Raw genomic sequence first — 22661 nt, 5'->3', positions numbered from 1 at the left:
GAGGGCAGGTAGGAGGCGAGCACGGGGTGTCCAGGTGGACGGGGTGTGTTGGAGGTGGGAGAAGGGGTCGTCAGAGGGTGGGCGAGAGTCTTGGTTAAAGAAGTAGGCGCGGAGGCGAAGGCGGCGGAAGAATTGTTCGATGTCACGCCGCATGTTGAACTCGTTAATCCGGGAGCGTAGGGGAATGAAGGTGAGGCCTCTGCCGAAGACTGATCTTTCATCCTCAGAGAGGGGGAGGTCTGGAGGGATGGTGAACACACGGCAGGGCTGGGAGCTAGGACCTGGTGTGGGGCTGGAGCTGGGTGTGGGGGTGGGGTTACACCTGGACACCCCGTGCTGGCCTCCTACCTGCCCTCGACCTCTGCATAGCCAACTGCCGCCGCGATATTAACCGCTACCTGAACTCCCACACCCCTCCCACCCACTCCAACCTCTCACCCTCGGAACGCGCAGCCCTCCACTCCCTCCGTTCCAACCCCAACCTCACCATCAAACCAGCTGACAAGGGAGGCGCGGTAGTAGTTTGGCGCACCGACCTCTACACCGCTGAGGCCAAACGCCAGCTCGCAGATACCTCCTCCTACTGCCCCCTTGACCATGACCCCACCCCCCACCACCAAACCATCATCTCCCAGACCATCCATAACCTCATCACCTCAGGGGACCTCCCATCCACCGCCTCCAACCTCATAGTCCCACAACCCCGCACCGCCCGCTTCTACCTCCTGCCCAAAATCCACAAACCTGACTGCCCCGGCCGACCCACTGTCTCCGCCTGCTCCTGCCCCACCGAACTCATCTCGGCATACCTCGACACGGTCCTGTCCCCATTAGTCCAAGAACTCCCCACCTACGTTCGGGAGACCACCCATGCCCTCCACCTGCTCCATGATTTTCGCTTCCCCGGTCCCCAACGCCTTATTTTCACCATGGACATCCAGTCCCTGTACACCTCCATCCCCCATCACGAAGGACTCAAAGCCCTCCGCTTCTTTCTTTCCCGCCATACCACCCAGTACCCTTCCACCGACACCCTCCTTCGACTGACCGAACTGGTCCTCACCCTGAACAACTTCTCTTTCCAATCCTCCCACTTACTCCAAACCAAAGGAGTAGCCATGGGCACCCACATGGGCCCCAGCTATGCCTGCCTCTTCGTAGGGTATGTGGAACAATCCATCTTCCGCAACTACACTGGCCCCACCCCCCACCTTTTCCTCCGCTACATCGATGACTGTATCGGCGCCGCCTCGTGCTCCCACGAGGAAGTTGAACAGTTCATCCACTTCACCAACACCTTCCACCCCGACCTCAAATTCACCTGGACAGTCTCAGATTCCTCCCTCCCCTTCCTCGACCTTTCTATTTCTATCTCAGGCGACCGAATCAACACGGACATCTACTATAAACCGACCGACTCCCACAGCTACCTGGACTACACCTCCTCCCATCCTGCCCCCTGTAAAAACGCCATCCCATTCCCCCAATTCCTTCGACTCCGCCGCATCTGCTCCCAGGAGGACCAGTTCCAAAAACGCACATCCCAGATGGCCTCCTTCTTCAAGGACCGCAATTTCCCCCCCGACGTGGTCGACGATGCCCTCCACCGCATCTCTTCCACTTCCCGCTCCTCCGCCCTTGAACCCCGCCCCTCCAACCGCCACCAGGACAGAACCCCACTGGTCCTCACCTACCACCCCACCAATCTCCATGTACAGCGCATCATCCGCCGTCATTTCCGCTACCTCCAAACGGACCCCACCATCAAGGATATATTTCCCTCCCCTCCCCTATCAGCATTCCGTAAAGACCACTCCCTCCGTGACTCCCTCGTCAGATCCACACCCCCCACCAACCCAACCTCCACTCCCGGCACCTTCCCCTGCAACCGCAGGAGGTGCAAGACTTGCGCCCACACCTCCCCCCTCACCTCCCTCCAAGGCCCCAAAGGAAACTTCCATATCCGCCACAGATTCACCTGCACCTCCACGCATATCATCTATTGCATCCTCTGCACCCGATGTGGCCTCCTCTATATTGGGGAGACAGGCCGGCTACTTGCGGAGCGTTTCAGAGAATACCTCTGGGACACCCGGACCAACCAACCCAACCACCCTGTAGCTCAACATTTCAATTCCCCCTCCCACTCCACCAAGGACATGCAGGTCTTTGGACTCCTCCATCGTCAGACCACAACAAAACGACGGTTGGAGGAAGAACGCCTCATCTTCCGGCTAGGAACCCTCCAACCACAAGGGATGAACTCGGATTTCACCAGTTTCCTCATTTCTCCTCCCCCCACCCTGTCTCAGTCAAATCCATCAAATTCAGCACCGCCTTCCTAACCTGAGATCTTCTTCCCGACCTCTCCGCCCCCACCCCAGTCTGACCTATCACCCTCACCTTGACCTCTTTCCACCTATCACATTTCCGACGCCCCTCCCCCAAGTCCCTTCTCCCTACCTTTTATCTTAGCCTGCTGGACACACTTTCCTCATTCCTGAAGAAGGGCCTATGCCCGAAACGTCGATTCTCCTGTTCCCTGGATGCTGCCTGACCTGCTGCGCTTTTCCAGCAACACATTTCCAGCACTCAACAATTATGTGTCAACTATCGCAAAGTCAATGCAGTTATAAAATCTGGCTCATATTTTATTCCATGTTTGGAAGACTGTATTGAGATTGTGGGACAAGCAACTTATATTTATAAATTAGATTTACTCAGATGATACTGGCAAGAACCGTTACCTGAAAAACTGAAGGAAAGTTTGGCTTTCATGACACCGGATGGTCTACATCAGTGTAAAGTCTTGCCATTTGGTTTGAAAAGTATGCCAACCATATTTCAAAGACTAACCAGTAAAGTCATTTTGGGATTACCCAACTGTGTGGTGTACAATGGCGCCCTGGTGATGTTTAGTCCCATATCGAAGGGACATATGGAACATTTATCAAAATTGTTTGATTGACTTTGGGAGGTGGGTTTGGTGATAAACCTGACCACGAGCGTGCTTGAAAAAACCCAAGGTACATTCCTGGGCCATATTATTGGACACGGACAGATGGCTGCATGGGATGTGAAAACAAAGGCTATTGTGGAGTTTCTTATACCATCAACAAGGAGCGCACTACTGTGATTCCTGATATTAAGTAGTTTTTATCAGAAGCGTGTGCTGAATTTAAGCAGTGATGCACTGAATAAGTGCAGAAAATTTCAGTGAGTCCTGCTCTGTTAGAGGTTCAAAACTGAGGGAGTGCAGCACTGTTGGAGGGTCAGTGCTGAGTGTGTGCCGCACTGTCGGAGGGTCAGTACTGAGGGAGTGTTACACTGTCAGAGGCTCAGTGCTGAGGGAGTGCCGCACAGTCGGAGGGTCAGTGCTGAGGGAGTGCTGCACTGTCAGAGGTTCAATACTGAGGGAGTGCGGCACTGTCAGAGGGTCAGTATATGATAAGAAGAAAGAGTTACTGAGCTGTGCACTCGATTATGAATGACTTATTCAAAGTATTTGATTACTGCTCAGCAATAAATCGCTGATAAGCGGATTGATACAGCCAGCCAATCTGTTGGGAGCTTGTTTGAAATTGGAAGGACCAAACGTCGCAGTCAGAACTGTCAAGGACAGAGAAGTTATTCCCGAGACAGGAGTGACTGCCCAAGGGCAGGATGTCAGGCGGAATTTTCGAGAAGCTCCTGGCAGGTTATTGGTATAAAGCGTAGCTTTTCAATGCAAGGTGTTGACACTGAAATGGATACTTGACTGGGTGTTTGAGAATAACAGACACCCGTCACCTATGCACACTCAAGACAGACATCCACACACACTCACAGACACCCACACCCCTATGCATACTGAAGACAGACACCAACACATACTCACAGACACCCACATAAACACTCTCAGACACACAAACTCACAAACACCCCTCACATGCACACTCACAGACACCCACATAAACACTCTCAGACACACAAACTCACAGACACCCCTCACCTATGCACACTCACAGACACCCACACACACTCACAGACACCCCACATAAACACTCTCAGACACACAACTCACAGACATCCCTCACCCACACGCATTCACAGACATCCACACACACTCACAGACACCCACATAAACATTCTCAGACACACAAACTCACAGACACCCCTCACCTATGCACATTCACAGACACGCACATACACTCACAGACACTGACTCATAAACACTAACACAAACTCAGAGACACCCACATAAACACTCTCAGACACACAAACCCACAGACACCCCTCACCCAAGCACACTCACAGACACCCACACACTCTCACAGACACTCACATAAACACTCTCAGACACACAAACTCACAGACACCCCTCACCCACACACACTCACAGACACCCACATAAACACTCTCAGACACACAAACTCACAGACACCCCTCACCTATGCACACTCACAGACACCCACACACACTCACAGACACCCACATAAACACTCTCAGACACACAAACTCACAGACACCCCTCACCTTTGCACACTCACAGACACCCACACTCACAGATACCCACATAACCACTCTCAGACACACAAACTCACAGACACCCCTCACCCATGCACACTCACAGACACCCACACTCTCAGATACCCGCATAAACACTCTCAGACACACAAACTCACAGACACCCCTCACACATGCACACTCACAGACACCCACACTCACAGATACGCACATAAACACTCTCAGACATACAAACTCACAGATACCCCTCACCCATGCACACTCACAGACACCCACACACACTCACAGACACTCACACACACTCACAGACACCCACATAAACACTCTCAGACACACAAACTCACAGACACCCCTCACCTATGCACACTCACAGACACCCACACACACTCACAGACACCCACACGCACTCACAGATACCCACATAAACACTCTCAGACACATAAACTCACAGACAACCCTCACCTATGCACATTCACAGACACCCACACACACTCACATACACCCACATACACCCACACAAACTCACAGACACCCACTCACCCATGCACACTTAAGACAGACACCTTCACGCACTCACAGACACTCACACACACACTCACAGACACCCACATAAACACTCTCAGACACACAAACTCACAAACACTCCTCACATGCACACTCACAGACACCCACATAAACACTCTCAGACACAGAAATTCACAGACACCCCTCACCTATGCACACTCACAGACACCCACACACACTCACATACACCCACATAAACATTCTCAGACACACAATTCACAGACATCCCTCACCCACACGCACTCACAGACACCCACGCACACTCACGGATACTCACATAAACATTCTCAGACACACAAACTCACAGATACCCCTCACCTATGCACATTCGCAGACACGCACATACACTCTCAGACACTGACTCATAAACACTCACACAAACTCAGAGACACCCACATAAACATTCTCAGACACACAAACTCTCAGACACCCATTCACCCATGCACACTCACAGACTGACACTCACACAAACTCACAGGCACCTACACACACTCAGACAGACACCCACACACACCCTCAGACACTGACTCATAAACACACACTCACAGACACCCAAACACATTCAGGTGCACACACCCACAGGCACGCACTCACACAGTGAACACACATACTTTCACACTCACTCAGTCACTGACTCACCCTCAGACAAAACCCTTTCTGCCTCTCTCTCTCTCACACACACACACTCATCCTCATGCACTGACCCACTCCGTGTGTGTGGTCGATTCACAGAGTGAAATCTCCCCGAACAGTGGACAGTGTACTTAATATTTCAGACTCATAGACATGATGTGGTGAAGAACTGAAACCAGTGGCATTCGAATCTTGGCAGTAAGTATCTGTCAGTGAGTTTCACAGCTTTTAAAAAAAACAAACGTTGACAGGCACTTATACAAATATGGAATTGGAACTTCACCTCAGAAACTAATGGTCCCCTGAGAATTGACCACCAGCATGCCCCTGACTCCTCACCACACAACCGCCTCCTACGCCCCACCCCAGACACACGTACAGCATTGATCCACAATCTCCTCCCACTCTCCTTTAATCCTAGGACTGGGAATATTTTTGGATCTACATGAGTGTGAACATGAGCCAACCCGGGAACAAGGCCAAAGCCTTTTTCAAATTTCCATTTGTGACACATAAAGGCTGTGAGTGCAATCCCAGAGGAAATAATGTTATCAGAGCTCAGAGAGACCAGTCAGTGAGTGTGAATAGTAAACATGATAAGCCAGACAGGCAAGAGGAACGAATAATGTAACCCATATACATACAGATTCAAAAGAAGTTGAAAGGTACATGGACCAATCTCTCTAAGAGGTTATTAAAATGTAGTTCCTGGAACATTGATTATTGGATCATCGATTTCAGGATTCTTGGATTTTATAAGATTTGGAGATGCCGGTGTTGGACTGGGGTGTACAAAGTTAAATATCACACAACACCAGGTTATAGTCCAACAGGTTTAATTGGAAGCACACTCGCTTTTGGAGTGATGGTCCTTCATCAGGTGGTAGTCAATCACTTGATGAAGGAGCGTCGCTCCGAAAGCTATTGCTTCCAATTAAACCTGTTGGACTATAACCTGGTGTTGTGTGATTGTTAACTTTGGATTTTACAAGTTTGTGTAAATCCTTTTAAGACCATAAGCTGTAGGAGTAGAAGCAGTCCTATCACTACCTCACCATTCCTCTACTTTTTGCACCCCAACCCCTCTCTCGCTTTATCTGCAGTTCCCCTGACCCTCACCTCTAGTCCTGAAGAAGGGTTTTGCCCGAAATGCTGACTTCTGCACCTCCTGATGCTGCCTGGCTTGTTCTTCCAGCCTCCTGTTTGTCGAGGTAGGGAGTAGAAGTGGGTCATTCTGCCCATTGAGTCTCCTCTGCTACTCAATGAGATTGTGGCTGATCTGATCGTCTTCAAGTCCACTTTCCTGTTTTTTCCCCGCAACACTTGATTCCCCATTACTGATTAAAAATCTACCTTTGCCTTGAAGATACTTACTAACCCAGCCTCAGCAGACCTGTGCAGTAAAGAATTCCACAGATTCATTCCCCTCAGGGAGAACAAATTCTAGTTTGTCAAATTCTCCAAGAAACTTGCAGATTTCAATATGGCCGCCACTCATTCTTTGAAACTAAACAAATGCAATCCCAGCATACCATGGATCTACCAGGTCTGCCTCCAATGCCAATATATCTTTCCTGAGATAAAAGGCCAAAAGCTATTCACAGCATTTGGATGTGAACATAGGAGGTATGGTGAGTAGGTTTGCAAATGACACCAAAATTAACAATGTACTAGACAGTGAAGAGGTTTACCTCAGAGTACAACAGGATCTTGACCAGGCGGGTCAATTGGCTGAGGAGTGGCAAATGAAGATTAATTTAGATAAATGCAAGGTGCTTCACTTTGGGAAAGCAAATGAGAGCAGGACTTATATACTTAATGGTAAAGCCCTAAGGAGTGTTGATGAACAAAGAGACCTTGGAGTGCAGGTTCATAGCTCCTTGAAAGTGGAGTCGCAGGTAGATAGGATAGTGAAGAAGGCATTTGGTATGCTTTCCTTTATTGGTCAGAGTATTGAGTACAGGAGTTGGGAGGTCATGTTGCTGCTGTACAGGACATTGGTTAGGCCACTGTTGGAATATTCTGGTCTCCTTCCTATCGGAAAGATGTTGTGAAACTTGAAAGGGTTCAGAAAAGACTTGCAAAGATGTTGCCAGGTTTGGAGGGTTTGAGCTATAGGAAGAGGCTGAATAGGCTGGGGCTGTTTTCCCTGGAGCATCGGAGGCTGAGGGGTGACCTTATAGAGATTTATAAAATCATGAGGGGCATGGATAGGATAAATAGACAAAGTCTTTTCCCTGGGGTGGGGGAGTCCAGAACGAGAGGGCATAGGTTTAAGGTGAGAGGGGAAAGATATAAAAGGGACCTAAGGGGCAAGTTTTTCACATAGAGGGTGGTACGTGTATGGAATGAGTTGCTAGAGGAAGTAGTGGAGGCTACAATTACAGTATTTAAAAGGCAACTGGATGGGTATATGAATAGGTAGGGTTTGGAGGGATATGGGCCAAGTGCTGGCAAATGGGACTCGATTGGGTTGGGATATCTGGGCAGCATGGATGAGTGGGACCAAAGGGTCTGTTTCATTGCTGTACATCTTTATGATTCCATGACTCTATTCCAGCTGTGGACAGACTATCCCCTTGTATAAGTTTAGCAAAATCTCCCCACTTTTATACTTTATCCTATTCCCTTTTGATAGTGGTTGGTTGTCAGCAATCAGAGTGAGAGAATCCATTACCTGCAAAGCAAGGGTGTTTGTTGGGTGACTTTTTGACTCACTTCTCCAGTCCTCTTCATGCCTGAACCCAAGCTAGTAGAGACAAGTTCGTAGTTCACTAGAACATAAGAACATAAGGACTAGGAGCAGGAGTAGGCCGTCCGGTCCTTCGAGCCTGCTCCGCCACTCAATAAGATCATGACTAATCTATTCATGGACTAAGTTCCACTTACCCACATTTTCATCATATCCCTTCATTCCTTGAATTTTCAAAAAAGTATCTAGTTTAGCTTTAAACTACTTCCCTGGGCAAGGAATTCCATAGATTAACAACCCTCTGGGTGAAGAAGTTCCTTCTCAGTTCAGTTTTAAACCTCTGATCTTGAGGCCATGCCCTCTTGTCCTAGTCTCACCAACCAGTGGAAATATCCTATATATTTCTATTTTACCAATTCCCTTCATAATTTTGTGTGATTCTATAAGATCCCCCCTAATTCACTAGCACACCTTCTGCCACAAGCCCATATCAGAGTTGGAATTGATATTTAACCATTTGTATTTTGCATACTTCTGGAAAGACAAATCAAACAAGCTTTCTGCAAGGGGGGATTTCTGCTTGGTGGAGTGGAGGGGTAGATAGTCAGCTCCCTCATGATCTCTTCCTGTCAGGTTTTTTTCTCTCTCTCTCTCTCTCTTTCTCTCTCTCTGAAACTTCGCTGACACCCTACAGGTGTGACATTCCCTGGATTCCACACAGGACTTTGTCAGGTAGCATTGAATTTACATCCACAGCCTTATTTTGGTCGGGGGAAGGCCTCTTTAAGGAAATAAATAGCAGATTTTGGAATTAAAACTTGGAGATGGCCAGTTTAAATGAGATGTGTTCAGGAAACTAGCACAGCAAGGTGCAGTCCTCACAAGGTAATCTGCTTACAACAGATCCATCTCAAATGCCATTACAGAACCTCAGGATAGACATCAAATATCTTCTACATTATCAAAACAGATGGGCCTTCTTTCATTGGCCTTTCCTCAGACACTATCCTGTCCTACTATCTTGGATATCAGCTCAGTGAACCTCTGCTGTACTCTGAATGGATCAGAATGTTCTGAATGGATCTGAACAGGACAATCAGTACCTACTACAAATTCAAAACCTTCTGATTCCCACACATGTCATTTACTGTGTCTGTTGCTCCTGATGCAGTCTCCTATACATGGAGGAGACAGGACGTCTACTTTCAGAATGCTTCAGAGAACATCTCCGGGACACACGAGCGAAGCAACCCCACTGCCCCATGGCCGAACATTTTACCTCCTCCCCCTATTCCGCTAAGGACTTGCAGGTCCTGGGCCTCCTCCATCACCAAATTCTAACCACCTGACACCTGGAGGAAGAACATCTCACCTTCCACCTTGGGACCCTCCAACTGCACAGGATTAATGTGGATTCCACCAGTTTCCTCACTTCCCCCCCTCCCTTCACCTTATCCCAGATCCAACTTTCTAGCTTGGCACTGCCCTCTTGAACTGTCCTACCTGTCCGTCTTCCTTCCCACCTATCAGCTTCACCCTCCTCTGTGACCTATCACCATTACTGCCCACCTTCATCTACCTAGTGGGCGGCACGGTGGCACAGTGGTTAGCACTGCTGCCTCACAGCGCCAGAGACCCGGGTTCAATTCCCGACTTAGGCGACTGACTGTGTGGAGTTTGCACATTCTCCCCGTGTCTGCGTGGGATTCCTCCGGGTGCTCCGGTTTCCTCCCACAGTCCAAAGATGTGCGGGTCAGGTGAATTGGCCATGCTAAATTGCCCGTAGTGTTAGGTTAAAGGGGTAAATGTAGGGGTCTGGGTGGGTTGCGCTTCGGCGGGTCGGTATGGACTTGTTGGGCCGAAGGGCCTGTTTCCACACTGTAAGTAATCTAATCTAACCTATTGTACTCTCAGCTACCTTCCCCCCCTGCCCCACACCCCTCCCATTTATCTCTCAGCCCTCCGGGCTCTCAAGCCTCATTCCTGATGAAGAGTTTATGCCTGAAATATTGACTCTCCTTCTGCTTGGATGCTGCCTGACCTGCTGTACTTTTCCAGCATCGAACTCTCGACTCTGATCTCCAGAATTACAGTATCCGCCTTCTCTGCTGTACTCTGCCTGGTAGGTACATCCTCTTTTAGAAGGGAGACCATAACAGCACACAAAACCAGGTCCTGTGCAGTTGCAGTAAGACATTCCGACTTCTGAACTCCAATATTTCCCTTCCTGATATTTTGCTGCCCCTCTTTGAACGCTCTCATTGACTGGTGTACAAGGACAACTAGATCCCTTTGTACATCCGCACTTCCCAATATATCACCATTGAAATTATATTTTGTTTTACACACTGAGATCTATTATCCATACTTTCACATTTACCATGTTGTACTGCATCTGCCTAATGTTGTCCACTTACTCAAATCGTCTTAATCAACATGAAGCCACGTTTCCACTTCCTCACAATATCATCCAGTTGTGTGTCATCAACAAATGTGGAAATACTGCATTTGGTTCCCTCACCCATGTCATTGAAATATATTGTGAATCATCTACCTGCACTGTTTCTCTCAGACAGAAGAGATTTAACATAATGAACAATTTAACATGTTTTATTTGAAGTGTTCCAAATTAAAATCCAGCCTTACTAATACGGTTATTGGTTTATTAACTGCAACCTAACTAAATTCACAACAGATACAACAATCTTCTTCTATGACTAGTTACAAATGCCATGCAGTGATTTGATTAATAACTATGCCTCATACAAAATGGCTGTATTAGTCATGTGTGGGCATCAAAATGGCTTCCCTGACCTTGTTAGTTATTATGGTGAATATAATGTGAATATGCCAAAGCAGTCAGGTTCATGTGAAATGTAAACACACTAGTAGGGAGTGAGTGGGAGGTGGAATATTAAAGGGTATGGGGAGTCGGGGGGGGAGAGTGGGATGAGACTGGGTGGGATATTACAGCAGGTGGGGAGTGAGGGAGACAGTGGGATTAGACTGGGTGGAATATTCTGGAGTGTGGAGAGTGAGATTAGAATGGGTGGGGTATTACAGCATTTTGGGGAGTGAGGGGAGCAGTGGGAATAGATTGGGTGGGATATTAGCAGTGAGGAGAGTGAGATTAGTCTGGGTGAGATGGAAAGATGCAGGGGAAGAGTGGGATATTGGGCAAAAGGCGACTGAGTTTGGCAGAAGTTCCTTCCTACTGGGCCTCCAAAAGAAGCCCCTGAAAATTCATGGCTCCTAGTCCACTCCATGTCATTCCACGGATGAGCTGTACCCAGATTCGGTCGCCTTGGCCGAGGGTCAGTATTGCAGACTTGGATGCTGCCTGGGCCTGGAATGGTCTCAGTTTACTGTGTTTACAATTCAGGGCTGAATCGTTCCTCATGAGGTAGACTGAGGTGTCCTCGGCGGATATCTGTGTCAGCAGGGAGGAGGTAAAAAAGTAGATGCCATCCACGGGGACAGTGAAGATACCAGTCGAAGGGTTGTAGGCAGAGCCTCTGTTCACACCAACTGAGTAATAGATAATGCGTTGTTCACCCACTTCACATTTGAAGACACAGTAGCGTGGAAAATGACACTTGGCACGTCTGGACATACAGGTTATGAGGGTGTAAAGATAAGGAACAATACAAGCTACTATAAGAACAACAACCGGCACTCACCTAGCACCGATAATGGCATTAATCATTGAAAGGATTGTAATTTAAGAAAAGCATACCTGGCCATGGGCCACATTAAAGAGGTCAGGGTCAGGTGCTGACCACTCAAAATGCCAGTTTTTAAGGAATGTTTGAAAGCAGGAGAGATAGAGAGAGAGAGAGAGACAAAGGAACAGTCAGGAAAAGAGACGCATTGTAATCCCACTCTCCCCCTCAGACACTGCATCCTTTAAAACCCACCCAATCTAATCCCACTTTTCCCCCTCACTCCCCACTCCCTTTAATATCCCACAGAGTCTAATCCCACTCTCCCCCTCACTCCCCACACCCTTTAATATCCCACAGAGTCTAATCCCACTCTGCCCCCTCACTCCCCACACCCTTTAATATCCCACCCAGTCTAATCCCACTCTCCCCCTCACTCCCCACACCCTTTAATATCCCACAGAGTCTAATCCCACTCTGCCCCCTCACTCCCCACACCCTTTAATATCCCACCCAGTCTAATCCCACGTTTCCCCCTCACTCCCCACTCCCCTTAATATCCCACCCAGTCTAATCCCACTCTCCCCCCTCACTCCCCACTCCCTTTAAAATCCCACCCAGTCCAATCCCACTCTCCCCCCTCACTCCCCACACCCTTTAATATCCCACCCAGTCTAATCCCACTCTCCCCCCTCACTCCCCACACCCTTTAATATCTCACCCAGTCTAATCCCACTCTCCCCCCTCACTCCCCACATCCTTTAATATCCCACCCAGTCTCATCCCACTCTCCCCCCTCACTCCCCACACCCTTTAATATCCCATACAGTCTAATCACCCTCTCCCCCTCACTCCCCACATCCTTTAATATCCCACCCAGTCTCATCCCACTCTCCCCCCTCACTCCCCGCACCTGTTAATATCCCACCCAGTCTAATCCCACTCTCCCCCTCACTACCCGCAACCTTTAATATCCCACCCAGTCTAATCCCACTCTCCCCCTTCACTCCCCACACCCTTTAAAATCCCACCAGTCTAATCCCACTCTCCCCCTCCTTCCCCAAAACCTTTAATATCCCACCCAGTCTAATCACACTCTCCCCAGCTCCCCACACCCCTTAATATGCCACCCTGTCTAATCCCCATCTCCCCCTCACTCCCCGCACCCTTTAATATCCCACCCAGTCTAATCCCACTCTCCCCCCTCACTCCCCACACCCTTTAATATCCCACCCAGTCTAATCTCACTCTCCCCCTCACTCCCCACACCCTTTAATATCCCACAGAGTCTAATCCCACTCTCCCCCCTCACTCCCCACACCCTTTCATATCCCATACAGTCTAATCACCCTCTCCCCCTCACTCCCCACATCCTTTAATATCCCACCCAGTCTAATCCCACTCTCCCCCTCACTACCCGCACCTGTTAATATCCCACCCAGTCTAATCCCACTCTCCCCCTCACTACCCGCAACCTTTAATATCCCACCCAGTCTAATCCCACTCTCCCCCTCACTACCCGCACCTGTTATTATCCCACCCAGTCTAATCCCACTCTCCCCCTCACTACCCGCAACCTTTAATATCCCACCCAGTCTAATCCCACTCTCCCCCTTCACTCCCCACACCCTTTAAAATCCCACCAGTCTAATCCCACTCTCCCCCTCCTTCCCCAAACCCTTTAATATCCCACCCAGTCTAATCACACTCTCCCCAGCTCCCCACACCCCTTAATATGCCACCCTGTCTAATCCCCATCTCCCCGTCACTCCCCGCACCCTTTAATATCCCACCCTGTCTAATCCCCATCTCCCCGTCACTCCCCGCACCCTTTAATATCCCACCCAGTCTAATCCCACTCTCCCCCCTCACTCCCCACACCCTTTAATATCCCACAGAGTCTAATCCCACTCTCCTCCCTCACTCCCCACACCCTTTAATATCCCATACAGTCTAATCACCCTCTCCCCCTCACTCCCCACATCCTTTAATATCCCACCCAGTCTCATCCCACTCTCCCCCCTCACTCCCCGCACCTGTTAATATGCCACCCAGTCTAATCCCACTCTCCCCTCACACCCCACACCCTTTAATATCCCACCCTGTCTATTCCCACTCTCCCCTCACACCCCATACCCTTTAATATCCCACCCAGTGTAATCCCTCTCCTCATCACTCCCCACACCCTTTCATATCCCACCCTGTCTAATACCACTGTCCCCCTCACTCCCCACACCCTTAAATATCACACCCTTCTAATTCCCCTCCCCCTCGCTCCCCACACCCTTTAATATCCCACCCAGTCTAATTCCCCCTCCCCCTCGCTCCCCACACCCTTTAAAATCCCACCCAGTCTAATCCCACTCTCCCCCCTCACTCCCCGCTCCCTTTAATATCCCACACTAATTCCACTCTCCCCCACACTTCCCGTACCCTTTATTATCCCACCCAGTCTAATCCCACTCTCCCTCACACTCCCCGTACCCTTTAATATCCCACCCAGTCTAATCCCACTCCCCCCTCGCTCCCCGTACCCTTTAATATCCCACCCAGTCTAATCCCACTCCCCCCTCACTCCCTGCACCCTTTAATATCATACCCAGCCTTATCCCACTCTCCCCCTCACTCCCCATACCTTTTAAGATCCTAGCTAGTCTAATCCCACTCCCCCCTCACTTCCCGCACCCTTTAATATCCCACCCAGTCTAATCCCACTCCCTCCTCACTCCCCACAAGCTTTAATATCCCATACATTCTAATCCCACTCTCCCCCCTCACTCCCCACACCCTTTAATATCCCACCCAGTCTAATCCCACTCTCCCCCCTCACTCCCCACACCCTTTAGTATCCCAAACAGTCTAATCCCACTCTCCCCCCTCACTCCCCACTCCCTTTAATATCCCACCCAGTCTAATCCCACTCTCCCCCCTCACTCCCCACACCCTTTAGTATCCCAAACAGTCTAATCCCACTCTCCCCCCTCACTCCCCACTCCCTTTAATATCCCACCCAGTCTAATCCCACTCTCCCCCCTCACTCCCCACACCCTTTTATATCCCACTCAGTCTAATCCCACTCTCCCCCCTCACTCCCCACACCCTTTAATATCCCAAACAGTCTAATCCCACTCTCCCCCCTCACTCCCCACTCCCTTTAATATCCCACCTAGTTTAATCCCTCTCCCCCCCTCATACGTTGCATCCTTTAATATCCCACCCAGTCTAATCCCATTCTCTCCCTCACTCCCCACACCCTTTAATATCCCACCCAGTCTAATCCTACTCTCCCCCTCATTCCCACAACCTTTAATATCCCACCCAGTCTAATCCCACACTCCCCCTCACACACTGTATCCTTTAATATCCCACCCAGTCTAATCACACACTCCCCCTCACTTCTGCATCTTGTAGACGGTACACCCTATTGCTACTGAGCGTCTGTGGTGGAGGGAGTGGGTGTTTGCGGATGGGTGCCAGTCAAGCGAGCTGCTTTGTCCTGATGGTGTCAAGCTATTTGAGTGCTGTTGGAGCTGCACCCATCCAGACAAGTGGGGAGCATTCCCTCACAGTCTCGACTTGTGCCTTGTTTTTGGTGGACAGGCTATGGGAGTCAAGAGGTGAGGTATTCACTGCAAAACAAACGAGACTTTTGCCTTCTCAGTTTTATGTGGTGCGTTCAGTTTAGTTACAGACCAATGGGAACCCCTAAAGATTTTGATTGTGGGTTGGGGTTCGGTGATGGTAATGCAATTGAAGTGCAGGGAATGTCTCTTGATGCAGAGGCCCATTGCCTGGCCTTTGTGGTTTTCACTGCTTTTGTTGGTTTTAATGATGCATGGATAACCTGGCTGCTGTGACAATCTCAGAGACATGGGCAATCTCCATTGGGCATAAAACCATTGGTGAGGGTTCCCAGTGGCAGAATCACAATATTCTACAAATCCAGGAACACGCGAGATGTCCAAGGTGCAGCTTCTGCTCCCAAAACAATATGGCCACCTCTGAGGAGGGTGATCGCTGGGAACCAGCTCCAACTGTCTCAAAAATATTTGTCTCCGACCTCACACTGAACTCCCAAATCACCTGTATAACTCAGAAATCCAGCCTGGCTGGAAAGCCACACCAAGTATTGAACGTAACAGTTGTACAGGACATTGGTTAGGCCGCTTTTGGAATACTGTGCGCAATTCTGGTCTCCCTGTTATCAGAAGGATGTTGTGAAACTTGAAAGAAAAGACTTACAAGCATTTTTCCAATGTTGGATGGTTTGAGTGACAGGGAGAGGCTGAACAGGCTGGGGCTGTTTTCCCTGCAGCGTCGGAGGCTGAGGGGTGACCTTATAGAGGTTTCTAAAATCATGAGGGACATGGATAGGGTGAATAGACAAGGTCTTTTCCCTTAGGTGGGGGAGTTCAGAACTAGAGGGCATAGGTTTAGGGTGAGAGGGGCAAGATATAAAAGAGACCTAAGGGGCAACTTTTTCACGCAGAGGGTGGTGCGTGTATAGGATCAGCTGCCAGAGGAAGCGGTGGAAGCTGATACAATTACAGCATTTAAAAATCATTTGGATGGGTACACGTAAATGAAGTGTTTAGAGAGATATGGTCCAAATGCAGGTAAATGGGACTAGATTAATTTAGGCATGGACGGGTTGGACCAAATGTTTCTGTGCTGTATGCCTCTGTGACTTTCAGTACATTCTCAATTACATTTCTGGAGAACAGCGACCAGTTCTTCCAACTTTGCAACTCGATTGGTCAGGCCATTGGTATCTTTGGTTTTATCAACAGCATCTTTTACATCCTGAAAACTCATCTAAGAAAAATTCAAAAAGCCTGAGTTCAGTAGGCCTCATACACTCTATGAAATACAGGAGATGGAAGGAGGTCTCGCAATGGAAGTACCTCAGCACTGACCCTCCGACAGTGTGGCACTCCCTCAGCACTGACCTTCCGACAGTGCCCACACCCTCAGCACTGACCCTCTGACAGTGTGGCACTCCCTCAGCACTGACAATCTGACAGTGCGGTGCTCCCTCAGCACTGACACTAAAACAGTGCGGTGTTCCCTCAGCACTGACACTAAAACAGTGCGGCACTGACTCTCCGACAGTGCAGCACTCCATCAGTACTGACCCTCGGACATTTGGCACTCCCTCAGCACAGACGCTCCTACAGTGCGGCACTCCCTCAGCATAGACCCTCCGACAGTATGGCATTCCCTCAGCACTGACCCTCCGACAGTGCGGTGCTCCCTCTGCACTGACCCTCCGACAGTGCAGCACTCCCTCAGCACTGACCCTCCGTCAGTGCGGAGCTCCCTCAGTACTGACCATCCGACAGTGCGGCACTCCCTCAGCACTGTCCCCTCCGACAGTGTGGCACTCCCTCAGCATTGATTGTCCGACAGTGCGGCACTCCCTCTGCACTGACCCTCCGACAGTGCGATACTCCCTCAGCACTGACCCTCCGACAGTGCGGTACTCCCTCAGCACTGACCCTCCGATTGTGCAGCACTCCCTCAGCACTGACCCTCCGACAGTGCGGCACTCCCTCAGCACTGACCCTCCGACAGTGCAGCGCTCCCTCAGCACTAGCCCTCCGACAGTGCGGCACTCCCTCAACACTGACCCTCCATCAGTGCGGTGCTCCCTCAGCGTTGACCCTCCCACAGTGCCCAGTCCCTCAGCACTGACCCTCTGACAATACAGTGCAAGCATGGAAAGAACAGTAAACATGAATTTCATAAACTTTGATAAGTAACAATTTGTATTTACAAGTCAATAACTTCAATGATTCTGTACTGAAATGACCATTTAAAAATTCCCAGCAGCAGAGCGAAGTCCTGAAATGTTTTTGCTGCCTTGGTTCAGAGTCAGAGTTATAGAGAGACAGATGTGGTTCGTTTCTTGATCATTGGGGATTGGGTGGAAACGGGAGGAGAGCTGATTTGGCAGGAACTAACATCCCACTGCTTTCACCTCCTGCGGAGCGCACTTGGAGCTGACCTTTGTTGAATGCAGATGGGAATGGGTTCACGAGAAGGAGTTCCAGCCTGGCTTTGCTGCAGCTGTTTACTGGACGTGTGTAGGCTTTTTTAGGGAGGAAGTGAGGAAGAACGACACAGTGGCTCTGTCCAGTTCAAGTTCATTGATAGCTCCCTAGCACCCTCCCCACACACTCACACACACATTAACTCACTCACTGGTCCTCACTCTCACTCCTTCACTCACTCACACTCTCATATTACCTCATCCACCCTCCTTCACTCCCCTTATCTCACTCACTCACTGGCTCTCACTCACTCACTCACCCATACTCACTCCCTCACTCCAACTTGCTCCCACTCACTAGCTATCACACAATCACATGTCCTCCCTCATTCACCCTTCCTCCCTCCCTCACACTCACTCATCCTCACTTACTCACTCCTTTTTCCTCGTTCACACTAACTCATCCTCCCTCACTCACCCTTCCTTCCTCCCTCACACTTACTCACCCTCCTTTAGGTGTAAATCCATATTTGGAGAGGAAAGGACTGATTTGGGATCGTCAACATGGCTCTTTGCGTGGAAAATCATAACTCACATGAGTTTTTTGAAGAAGTAACAAAGAGGATTGATGAGGGCAGAGTGGCGGACTTCAATCAGGCATTTTGCAAGGTTCCCCATGGGAGACTGGTGAGCAAGGTTAGATTTCATGAAATACAGGGAGAACTAGCCATTTGATACAGAAATGCCTCAAAGATAGAAGACAGAGGGTGGTGGTGGAGGGTTGTTTTTCAGACTGGAGGCCTGTGACCAGTAGAGTGCCACAAGGATCGGTGCTGGGTCCTCTACTTTTTGTCATTTGTATAAATGATTTGGATGTGAACATAGGAGATATAGTTAGTAAGTTTGCAGATGACACCAAAATTGGAGGTGCAACGGACATTGAAGAAGGTTACCTCATATTACAACGGTATCTTGATCAAATGGGTCTCTTGGCTGAGGAGTGACAGATGGAATTTAGATAAATGTGAGGTGTTGCATTTTAGGAAAGCAAATCTTAGCAGGACTTATACACTTAATGGTAAGGTCCTAGGGAGTGCTGCTGAACAAAGAGACCTTAGAGAGCTCGTTGAAAGTAGAGTCGCAGGTAGATAGGATAGTGAAGGCAGTGTTTGGTATGCTTTCCTTTATTGGTCAGAGTATTGAGTACCGGAGTTGGGAGGTCATGTTGCTGCTGTGCAGGACATTGGTTAGGTCACTTTTAGAATACTGCGTGCAATTCTGGTCTCCCTCCTATTGGAAGGATGTTGCGAAACCTTAAAGGGTTCAGAAAAGATTTACATAGATGTTGCCAGGATTGGAGGATTTGAGCTGTAGGGAGAGGTTGAATAGGCTGGGGCCGTTTTCCATCAGTGGTAGCACTGGAAGCTGAGGGGTGACCTATAGAGGTTTATAAAATCATGAAGGGCATAAATAGCATAAATAGACAAAGTCTTTTCCCCGGGGTGGGGGAATCCAGGACTACAGGGCATAGTTTTAAAATGAGAGGGGAAAGATATAAAAAAGATCTAAGGGGCAACTTTTTCATGCAGATGGTGGTTTGTGTGTGGAATGAGCTGCCAGAGGAAGTGTTGGAGGCTGGTACAATTACAACATTTAAAAGGCATCTGGGTGGGTATATGCATAAGGTAGGGTTTAGAGAGATGTGGGTTAAGTGCTGGCAAATGGGACTGGACTTGTTTGGGATATCTGGTTGGCATGGACACATTGGACCAAAGGGTCTGTTTCCGTGCTGTACATCTCTATGACTCTATGACTCACCCTCTCTCCCTCAGGTTCAGGACATTTAGAGCAGTTCAGGACCAAGTCTTTGAAAGGCCACCATGACCTTCCTCCCAACAGGTTTAATGCACGGTCAGTCCCGTCCTGCGCTGTTTATGGATCTTACCCCAGCGCAGCACACCCCCAGTATCCAACTCACCCTGTCCCAGCTCAGTGCCAACTTTCCCCTTCAGTCCCAGGAACGTGAGCCTCCTTCACCTTCCCGCAGTCCCACACATTCTTTCAACCCAGCCCCCTCCCCGTTCCCACACTCCTGATCCTGTCTGCTGAGCCTCGCGAGGGAGTCCCTGCCTCTCTGAATTCTGCCTGGGGTAGGGGTCACTGGTGATGAAGGAGTTCCTTCCTATTACTCTTCAAGGGGTTTTGACGGACAGCGCAGCAGGAGCAGTGAAGAATAGTCAGAGAATCACAGTACAGAGTGTGGAACCACGAGTAGGCAAGCCTGATTTACAACATTCAGAGCTGCATCGCTTGGAGTCCAAGTCCCAGCCCAGAGCATTGCTGACAGATCCCACACAAAAGGCTGTAGGTACTGGGGGAGCTGGTTCTGTCGCAGGTACGTACCTGAGCGGCCCAGGTACAGTCCTCAGAGGCAGTGGGTTGGCAGGTGAAGGGACAGAGAATCAGGAACAGCCAGATGACCTGATAGAAACACAGCAATAAATAACAGAGTCAAAACGAGCATCACAACAACTGGTAAATTACAGAATAGCTCCGGCAGAGAATCTCTCTCCACACCTCATTGTTACACAGCATCATCCAGCCATCTGATATTGACTGCTAATTATAGTGTTCCCTATTACATACCCTCTGACAGCATGGCATTACCTCAATACTGACCCACTGACAGTGCAGCACTCCCTCAGCACTGATCCTCTCACAGTGGGGCTCTCCCTCCATATTGACCCTCTGACAGTCAGCACTCCTTCAGTACTGACCCAACAACAGTGTGACATTCCCTCAGTACCGACCCTCTGATAGTGTGGCACTCCCTCCAACAGTGTAGCACTCCATCAGTACGGACACTCTTACAGTGTGGCACTCCCTCAGTCCCAATTCAGTCGAAGCATATTGTTTACATTGCAGGATTTCTCAAATTCCTGCACTCTTTCAAATCCCAGAGGGGATACGAACTGTTTAAAAGTAATTCAGACTGCTGCATTTTCAAAGGCAGAAACGGATGCTTGCAATAGTGTCCTAGCACTTGAACAGTAAAATATTGTTTCATAAATTCACCCTTGAAATCACACCAAGCATTTGCATCCAGCAGGACAGAAACTGAAACAGTATTACCCTGAATATATTTGCCATGAAATGGAAGCAGATATATACTTTCCAGATATCAGCCATTTTTCTTGAATGAGTTCTCTGGTTCTGTGTTTCTGTCTCTATCCGTCTCCAGGTGCAGGGTGTTGTCTCTGAACTGTTGCTTAGATCGTTGGGAGAAGGAGACTAGAAAATGGGAAGGGGGGGGAATGATGGGGTATGGGCTGGGGTGGAGGGAAGTGAGTGAACGGTGAAATTGGAATGGTGCTGCACAAAAGAAACAAGAATCTCCAGTCTGACGTGAGGATATGGGCTTACATCCAGACTCAGCAGATGCTGTGATTTGAATTTCATTCAGAAAATATGGAATGAAAAGCTCGTCCCATGTTAACTGTGAAGCCAGCAGGAATTATTGTGAAAATGCATCTGGTTCATGAATGTTCTTTAGAGAAGGTAACCTGCTGTCTTTATCCAGTCTGGCCTACAAGTTACACCAGACCCACAGCAACAGGGCTGAATCTGTATCACTGTATGAAGTCACTATGAAATTTAAGCAATTTAAAGAAAATAGATGGTGCCCCCAGATCATACACTGGGAATGGCAAAGTCACAAGTACAGCCTCTCTTGTATGGATAATCCTTCTCACCAGCATCTCAGTCTGCACAGGTAGAGAGAGAACCAACAAGAGGGAATAGCCACCCTGATTTCATGCTCACCGATGTCTCTGCAGGAATGACAGTCGAAGTGCGCAGGAGGCACGTTCCAATGCAGCACTCTATGGAAACAAGGAGTTGATTGGTCTATGGACTAGTGACCAGCTATCAATGACAAATCCATTAACTGAGTGATGAGTTCTCAGGGAACTGAATGGCTTAAGGCTGGGAACTGAATACAAAGAGAAGTGATTTGTTCTCGACCAGCACAGGAGCTCTCCCTGTTAGTCTATGGATAAAATCCACTTTAATCCTTAAGAAAACCAGTTCACCTTTCCTTCAGCAATTGTACGAGCTGTGACTTTTAACTGATAAGTCAGAGACCTGTTACAAGTGAACCAGCCACCCTGTGCTTTTCCAGCACCACACTCTTCGACTCTGATCTCCAGCATCTGCAGTCCTCACTTTCACCCTGTGTTTCTTGCAGACCAGTGGAGAAAGATGACTGAGAAAAAAAGCCCTAACCAGTATAAGGACCATCTCAAAAGCTCATGAAAAGAAACGACTGAACTTCCTTCACAGTTTTCCTGCGCCCATAACCTATTTTCCCTTGTGTGTGTGTGCATACATAAGGAGAAGTTTTGAAGGAGATGAGAGTTTTAATTTGTAGTGTGATGTGCTGATGGTTTAAAACTGTTTATCTGTAGCTTGAGTCCAATTACTTGTACTGAATTACTTGTTCAGCACTGAAACCTCTTCTGTGCTTCCAACTAATCTTGGTCTGAATATTGGTCAATTGATGAATTTTGTGCACTTAATCTTTGACTTCTGTGATGCTTGATTCCAGTGCACG

At 48.9% G+C, this 22661-nt stretch overlaps 1 protein-coding gene and 1 pseudogene across 1 annotated transcript in view; both read right to left on the bottom strand.

Annotated features, from left to right (window-relative positions):
• The window catches only part of LOC122546883 (uncharacterized), a 71557-nt gene extending 50255 nt beyond the window's left edge, over positions 1-21302 (bottom strand). Inside the window, exons 1-2 of the mRNA XM_087981064.1 lie at positions 21221-21302; positions 20453-20530 (exon numbers count right to left, since the gene is read on the bottom strand). The gene's annotated coding sequence lies outside the window, so the exon portion shown is untranslated. The remainder of the gene's footprint in view (positions 1-20452; positions 20531-21220) is intronic.
• LOC148139338 (adiponectin-like) lies at positions 11065-21238 on the bottom strand (annotated as a pseudogene).
• Positions 21303-22661: the final 1359 nt, after the last annotated feature.

Source organism: Chiloscyllium plagiosum, unplaced genomic scaffold, assembly GCF_037043375.1.
Source record: "Chiloscyllium plagiosum isolate Xiang-an unplaced genomic scaffold, Cpla_swu_hap1 HiC_scaffold_38, whole genome shotgun sequence".
Classification (NCBI taxonomy): Eukaryota; Metazoa; Chordata; class Chondrichthyes; order Orectolobiformes; family Hemiscylliidae; genus Chiloscyllium; species Chiloscyllium plagiosum.
This window is presented reverse-complemented; position numbering and strand designations above follow the sequence as displayed.